This window comes from Eulemur rufifrons, chromosome 6, assembly GCF_041146395.1.
Source record: "Eulemur rufifrons isolate Redbay chromosome 6, OSU_ERuf_1, whole genome shotgun sequence".
Classification (NCBI taxonomy): Eukaryota; Metazoa; Chordata; class Mammalia; order Primates; family Lemuridae; genus Eulemur; species Eulemur rufifrons.
This window is the reverse complement of record NC_090988.1, coordinates 96239517-96245532: the sequence shown is the minus strand read 5'-3', so window position 1 is coordinate 96245532 and position 6016 is coordinate 96239517. Positions and strand designations below refer to the sequence as shown.

The 6016-nt window shown below is 44.2% G+C and overlaps 8 non-coding genes across 8 annotated transcripts; all 8 read left to right on the top strand.

The window, feature by feature from the left end:
* Positions 1-837: 837 nt before the first annotated feature.
* Positions 838-913, top strand: LOC138385590 (small nucleolar RNA SNORD26). The gene has a single exon (XR_011233810.1). It is a non-coding gene; the product is annotated as a small nucleolar RNA SNORD26 (small nucleolar RNA).
* Positions 914-1118: 205 nt separating this feature from the next.
* LOC138385589 (small nucleolar RNA SNORD27) lies at positions 1119-1190 on the top strand. Its single transcript, XR_011233809.1, has one exon. It is a non-coding gene; the product is annotated as a small nucleolar RNA SNORD27 (small nucleolar RNA).
* Positions 1191-1529: 339 nt separating this feature from the next.
* Positions 1530-1604, top strand: LOC138385588 (small nucleolar RNA SNORD28). Its single transcript, XR_011233808.1, has one exon. It is a non-coding gene; the product is annotated as a small nucleolar RNA SNORD28 (small nucleolar RNA).
* A 360-nt stretch (positions 1605-1964) lies between these two features.
* Positions 1965-2088, top strand: LOC138385594 (small nucleolar RNA SNORD22). The gene has a single exon (XR_011233814.1). It is a non-coding gene; the product is annotated as a small nucleolar RNA SNORD22 (small nucleolar RNA).
* Positions 2089-2311: 223 nt separating this feature from the next.
* Positions 2312-2376, top strand: LOC138385587 (small nucleolar RNA SNORD29). Its single transcript, XR_011233807.1, has one exon. It is a non-coding gene; the product is annotated as a small nucleolar RNA SNORD29 (small nucleolar RNA).
* A 172-nt stretch (positions 2377-2548) lies between these two features.
* On the top strand, positions 2549-2619 carry LOC138385591 (small nucleolar RNA SNORD30). Its single transcript, XR_011233811.1, has one exon. It is a non-coding gene; the product is annotated as a small nucleolar RNA SNORD30 (small nucleolar RNA).
* A 224-nt stretch (positions 2620-2843) lies between these two features.
* LOC138385592 (small nucleolar RNA SNORD31) lies at positions 2844-2912 on the top strand. The gene has a single exon (XR_011233812.1). It is a non-coding gene; the product is annotated as a small nucleolar RNA SNORD31 (small nucleolar RNA).
* A 270-nt stretch (positions 2913-3182) lies between these two features.
* Positions 3183-3308, top strand: LOC138385593 (small nucleolar RNA SNORD22). Its single transcript, XR_011233813.1, has one exon. It is a non-coding gene; the product is annotated as a small nucleolar RNA SNORD22 (small nucleolar RNA).
* Positions 3309-6016: the final 2708 nt, after the last annotated feature.

The window sequence follows — 6016 nt, the reverse complement described above, 5'->3', positions numbered from 1 at the left end:
AGGGTGTGTATGGGCAAGGGGAGCTCAGGCTAGGGTATGAGGGGTAGTCGGCCGTGCAGGATCGGCGCGAAGGGAGGGCCTCAGCGCTAGCGTTCCTCTGGCAACCGCAGGGATGCTGTACCGCAATGCGGTCTGGGCATCTGCGTGCTTCCCGAGGGCGCATGCGCGCCTTTTTCGCGCCGCAAGTTCAAGGGGCGCGCCCTGTATGCTCGCCTGCCCTGAAACTCTCTACCCACAACTCCCCGGGATGGCAAGACGTCTCCATATGCGCGTGCGCCCAACAGAGTCCCGCCCTCAAATCCCATGGGCCTCTGCGGAGAGGTATTTAAGTGTCTCCCGCCGGCGCATCGGTCTCGTTTTTCTAGTACTCTTGGTGAGTACCTTTTGTATGTGTTGTGGCTGTTGTATTTTGTGGGTTTCCCCCCGCCCCCCGCTTTTAAATGATCGCGCGAGTGTGGCGCGCCTTTAGACCTGGGTTTTACCTGGTTGGTGGCCAGGACTGGGGGCAGGAAAGGTGTAGTCTGAGGCCTCGAAGCAGCTGCGGGGCTTTGTGAAGGACAAAATGGCGATGGCGGGTAGTGCCCGCGGCCCGCCCTATGATGAGGACCTTTTCACAGACCTGTACTGAGCTCCGTGAGGATAAGTAACTCTGAGGAGACGGGCCCTGCACAGCTTTCGACTCGGCCGTCGCTCCAGAAAACCTGTTTTGGAAATACCGGGCATTAACCTTATGTCTTGGGTTCTTGTCTACAGGGTTCAGGCGCACGTTTGAATAGAAGAGAGCTCACTTGTTGAAGTAAGTGCTTATGGCTGTTTTTTACCTCTCGTTGGGATGTGCTACGGTGATGATTTTAAGAATTGAACTCTCTCTTTCTGATGGATTAGTGGAGAAAGCACAAAAATTCTGAGTAGCATTGCATGCAGCAAATGTTTGAAGTCTTCTGGTTTTCAGTTCTGAGCTGTTAGTAAAGGGTGGTCGTTTTTCAGATGTTCAGCTCAAAGGAGCTTACTGGTGGGAGAATGGGACAGGATCCATCTTTCTGCAAAGCCAGCATTGAAATGATGCTTCAGGTGGGTGTTTATGCTATCATGGGGAAGGGGGCACTTTCTAGATGACCACTCCATGATGAATTCAAAATGACAAGCATATGACTGAACTTAGAAGTGATGTCATCTTACGACTGAAAAGTGGGCCAGGGTTATTCAGGGGTCTTTGAATGGCCACTGTTAGGTACATACAATGCCTCCCTTTTCTGTCTCCAGCATCTCATAACCTTTCCTGAGGAACTCGACTGCCTACCAGGATGAATACAGGTAATTGGCCTAATGGGGGTTCAGGGTATGTCATATCATAAATGTTCTCAATAATCAGGAGGGCAAAATGGTCAGCAGAGCGGTCTTGCATTTTTGCTCCTTTCGTCTTATTCCTCCTGAGGTGATTTTCTGGGGAGGGAGAGCACAACTTAGCAGTAAAGTTGGGTCTTTATGAGAGTGTGCTCTTCCTTCGTCCACATATCCATCATATCACTGTCAGATGATTTGAATTGATAAGCTGATGCTCTGTGAGGTACAACAGTTAATAGCATGTTAGAGTTCTGATGGCAGTGTTGTTAACGAAGAAATCCTGTTCCATCCTGATACTTTAAAATAACCATTTGTTCCCCTTTTCCCAGGTCATCCCAATGACGGTATATTCCTCTATCTTAGGGTAAGTTGATTGTCTAGATATTATAACGAATTATGTATTTGAGTTCATTATCCAAAGACTGACTTTTTACTTTCTTGGTATTTGTCACTGAAGCCTAATTGAGTCATAAAGCTTTCTGGTTCCTCTTGTTGCCTGTAGTGATGTTTCTTGACCTCCACTTATTTTTCCTAGATGCACGCTGATCTGCCCAGGTTCAAGCTTCTGGGAAGAGTTGAAAGTGGTAAGTGTTTGTTAGTAGTAGCTTGCCACTGTCCAGTGCCAGTGAGGACCAAACATCCTGTCTTACCCTTGTTCTAACCCCAGAGCCAGTAATGGTGAACCCACTGGGGTAACTGGGAGAGAGGATGAGAACATGTTCCATAAGGAACTGTCTGAGGTACAGCAAATGCCTACAGATAGCATTTATTTGCTTAGCTTTTCTTGGCATGTCTGTCGACAAACATAGAATAGCTATGGCTGTTTTGGATACTTTGCTAATTAGATGATTTTTTTTTTTATTATTATTAAGGAGCAGCTTGTTCCTGTGTCCATTGAAAAGCCTTTGAAGTTGAGAGGTTAGTTTTTTTTTTTTTTTTTTTAAGGCTTATGCTACCAAGTAGGCAGTTTCTGTGATGAATCAAACTAGCTCACTATGATTGACAATGAAAACACATGAACATCTGAGAAACTGGAGAAAACGGGAGTGAAAAGATAGCATGTTTAAGGAACCTTTTACCCATGGCTTTTTTTTCCCCTAGGTATTATTACCAGTAACCTGCTTGCTGGTTCCAAGGTGAGTGATTTCAATATATGCTCAGTGCATGCAGCATATTGAGTAGGAAAAAATGCCTTTTTAGGTCTACATATGATGACTTACATGGAATCTCGTTCGGCTGATGACTTGGCTGTTGAGAATCGGAAATCTGATTTTCTATGAATGATGGCTTAAGTGGGAACAACTTAGTTCAGGATATAGTCATTAGTAACTTGGTTTTGTTTGTTTCAGGTCCAGCACCTTGTCTGGAGCCCTCAGAATGATTTGAGGTAAATGCTTTTGCAACACTTACCAACAAAACTGGCTGTGATTCTGTGTGTCATGGCACTTTGGTCTGGGTAGCTATGTAAAGCCATTCCAAACTACTTGTCATTGTTTCTGCTCACCAATGATGAGTTGAATACCGCCCCAGTCTGATCACTGTGACTGAAAGGTATTTTCTGAACTGAGCTTGCCTTGCAATGACAAGTTCTAAAAAAAACTTAATTGAGTAGGCTTTACAGCCAATAGAAAGTTTTTCAGACTAGATAATGGTTTCTGTAAAATGTGCCTTGAAAATTACGTAACCTATACAGATCTGTCTTCCAAGCAACAGGGTGGTTGAGACACTTAATTCTTGATTTCTTTATTTTACAGGGAAACCAAGCCATGTTTTTGCAGAGCTCTACACTGAAATTAGAGGTAAATAAACGTAAATGTAAGATGGGCTAAGCTAAAATTTCCCGATGAAGAAACATTCACATGTCTTACTTCCTGTCCCAGTCCCAGAGCCTGTAAAGGTGAACCCACTGAGACTGGCTGGGGGAGAAGAGGAAAGTTTGTTCCAGAAGGAACTGTCTGAGGGATCATAAGGATTTCTGTACAAGGACAGGGGAAGAATCATCACTTGTTGAAACATTTGTTTATTTTTTTCCAGGTCTGAAAAAAGAACAAAACACATCTATAAATGGTAGGTATCTGCTCAAATATTTATTGGTGCTTAGTACTTAATAGATTATAAGTTAAAGAGTGTTCTCTTGTAAATTTACAAGTCATAGAGTGGTGCATGCATACATTTATGTTTTCTCATTCAATAAGAAATGAGAACTAAAAATTCTCAGCTCCCCAAGTTACTGAATAGACCCCCCTCTCAGCCAAAGGGACATGCCTGGCCATGACGTGATAGGACAGGAGGTTAGACATGCTTTATTCTACCCTCCCTTTTGTAGTTTAGACACAAATGACAAATTAGTGTTAAAATACAGATCATAAGACTGACAGAATGAGTTCTTTGTGATAATAAAATACCAAATTGTAGACAGTACCCAAGTCTGTGCCAGGAATGGTTAAGTCACCCACCCCTACATTTAATATTCCAACTGTCATGAGATTTTTCATTTTCTCTCCCAGGTAAATAAGCACTGGCCTTGGAATAAGCAATATTGAAGCAATCGGAGCTCATCCCACACCAGACTCCCTGTACCACAAGCCATAACTACAGCTTGAATTGGACGAGACTAATTTCAGTCATATTTTTCCTGAGTGACCACTGACCATGAGCTGCTGCGTACTTGAGTGCCTTTGTGCCCCTGCTTGATACATTTCAACATAAATTTCCACCTCAGAGTGAATATGGGTCTTAAGTAACATGCAAAAATAAAGTTCTCCTTCACTACACTTACAAGTCTCATGATTTTCCAGTTGGTAACTTGGAGAACATCAGAAAGGGAATTTACAAGTCCTTTGTTGTACAACCTAGCTGTCTTGAGTATACTATCATTTTAGTCTTCACAATAAAATTGCTTTTTTAAACCTTTACTGTGATTCATGTCTTTGGGTGGGTCTAGCTGGGCACAAGGAAATAAGCCCTGAGAATGTGCTGTTTTAACTGGACTTTAACGAGTTAAATGTAGCAGTTTGCCTAATGCTGGATTTCTTAGCCCAGGGAAGCAGCATTTAAGTACCTTAATTGCATTCTTAAGGGATTTTTCCTCATGTACCCCTACTGTAGGAATCTCACATAAAACCCTAGTAGGGTTTCAGCAACATTTTAGCTATGCCTTAAAACAACTTCAGACTTGAATTAAGACCCTAGGGGCCAATAAGACATGGCAGTTAAGGGAAAGGTCCCTGAGACTGTTGCCTGTGTTGGACTAATCTTACTTCCCCCTTCACAGGAATCTTCAGCATGGTGTCTAGCTGCCCTTGGGGTTTTTTGAGACAGTCTCTTGCCTGGGCTAATGTGCAGTGGTGTTACAGCTCACGACAGCCTTCGGCACTCCTGACTATAAACAGTGATCCCACTTTGGCCTCTCAGTGTGCCGGGATACAGGCATGAGCCACTGCATCTGACCAAATCTGCCTTTTCGTCAGCCCTGGGAAAGCTGGCTTTGCGGAAAAGAGCACAGGGACAATACCAAGCCTGTGGGGTTGTGTACATTAAGTCAGGTTCTTAAGGTGAATTTACGCATGGCTTAAGGGCTGTCCAGAAAGTATCCAACCATGTAATATGAAAATTACATGTTAACAATAGCTGGATACTTTCTGGACAGCCCTTTTTTTAATCAATATTTGGGAGTGTAGGCCGGGCGCGGTGGCTCACGCCTGTAATCCTAGCACTCTGGGAGGCCGAGGCGGGTGGATCGCTCGAGGTCAGGAGTTCTAGACCAGCCTGAGCAAGAGCGAGACCCCGTCTCTACTAAAAATAGAAAGAAATTATCTGGCCAACTAAAATATATATAGAAAAAAAATTAGCCGGGCATGGTGGCGCATACCTGTAGTCCCAGCTACTCGGGAGGCTGAGGCAGTAGGATTGCTTAAGCCCAGGAGTTTGAGGTTGCTGTGAGCTAGGCTGATGCCACGGCACTCTCTCTAGCCCGGGCAACAAAGTGACACTCTGTCTCAAAAAAAAAAAAAAAATTTGGGAGTGTAGATACCAAATGGTGATTTCCACCTCTTCTAATTCTCTTGTAAAGGCCAGACGCGGTGGCTCATGCCTGTAATCCTAGCATTCTGGGAGGCCAAGGTGGGCAGATTGTTTGAGCTCGGGAGTTTGAGACCAGCCTGAGCAAGAGCGAGACCCCGTCTGTACTAAAAATAGAAAAATTATCTGGACAGCTAAAAAAATATATATGTATATGTATAAATTAGCCGGGCATGGTGGCACATGCCTGTAGTCCCAGCTACTCGGGAGGCTGAGGCAGGAGGATCTCTTGAGCCCAGGAGTTTGAGGTTGCTGTGCACTAGGCTGATGCCATGGCACTCTAGCCTGGGCAACAAGAGTGAGTGAGACTGTCTCAAAAATAGTAAAATAAATAAAAGGATTCACGTTCCTCAAAAAAAAAAGTTCTTCGAGAAAATGCATTTTTAGTAAGTGGTAGCCATATAGATTTGAGAGTTGTTAGCATAGTAACTACAACCATAAGAATGGAAGGGTCAATCCTGAGAAGACCATCTAAGGACCCAGAGGAGGCACTAGTGTTTAGAGGTAGAAGCAGCAGAGGAGAAAGAGGCACTGCAAGCGGAGTGTGCGGAGTGCTGACTTGGAAACCAAGGGAAGTCTCCTCACTGTCCGC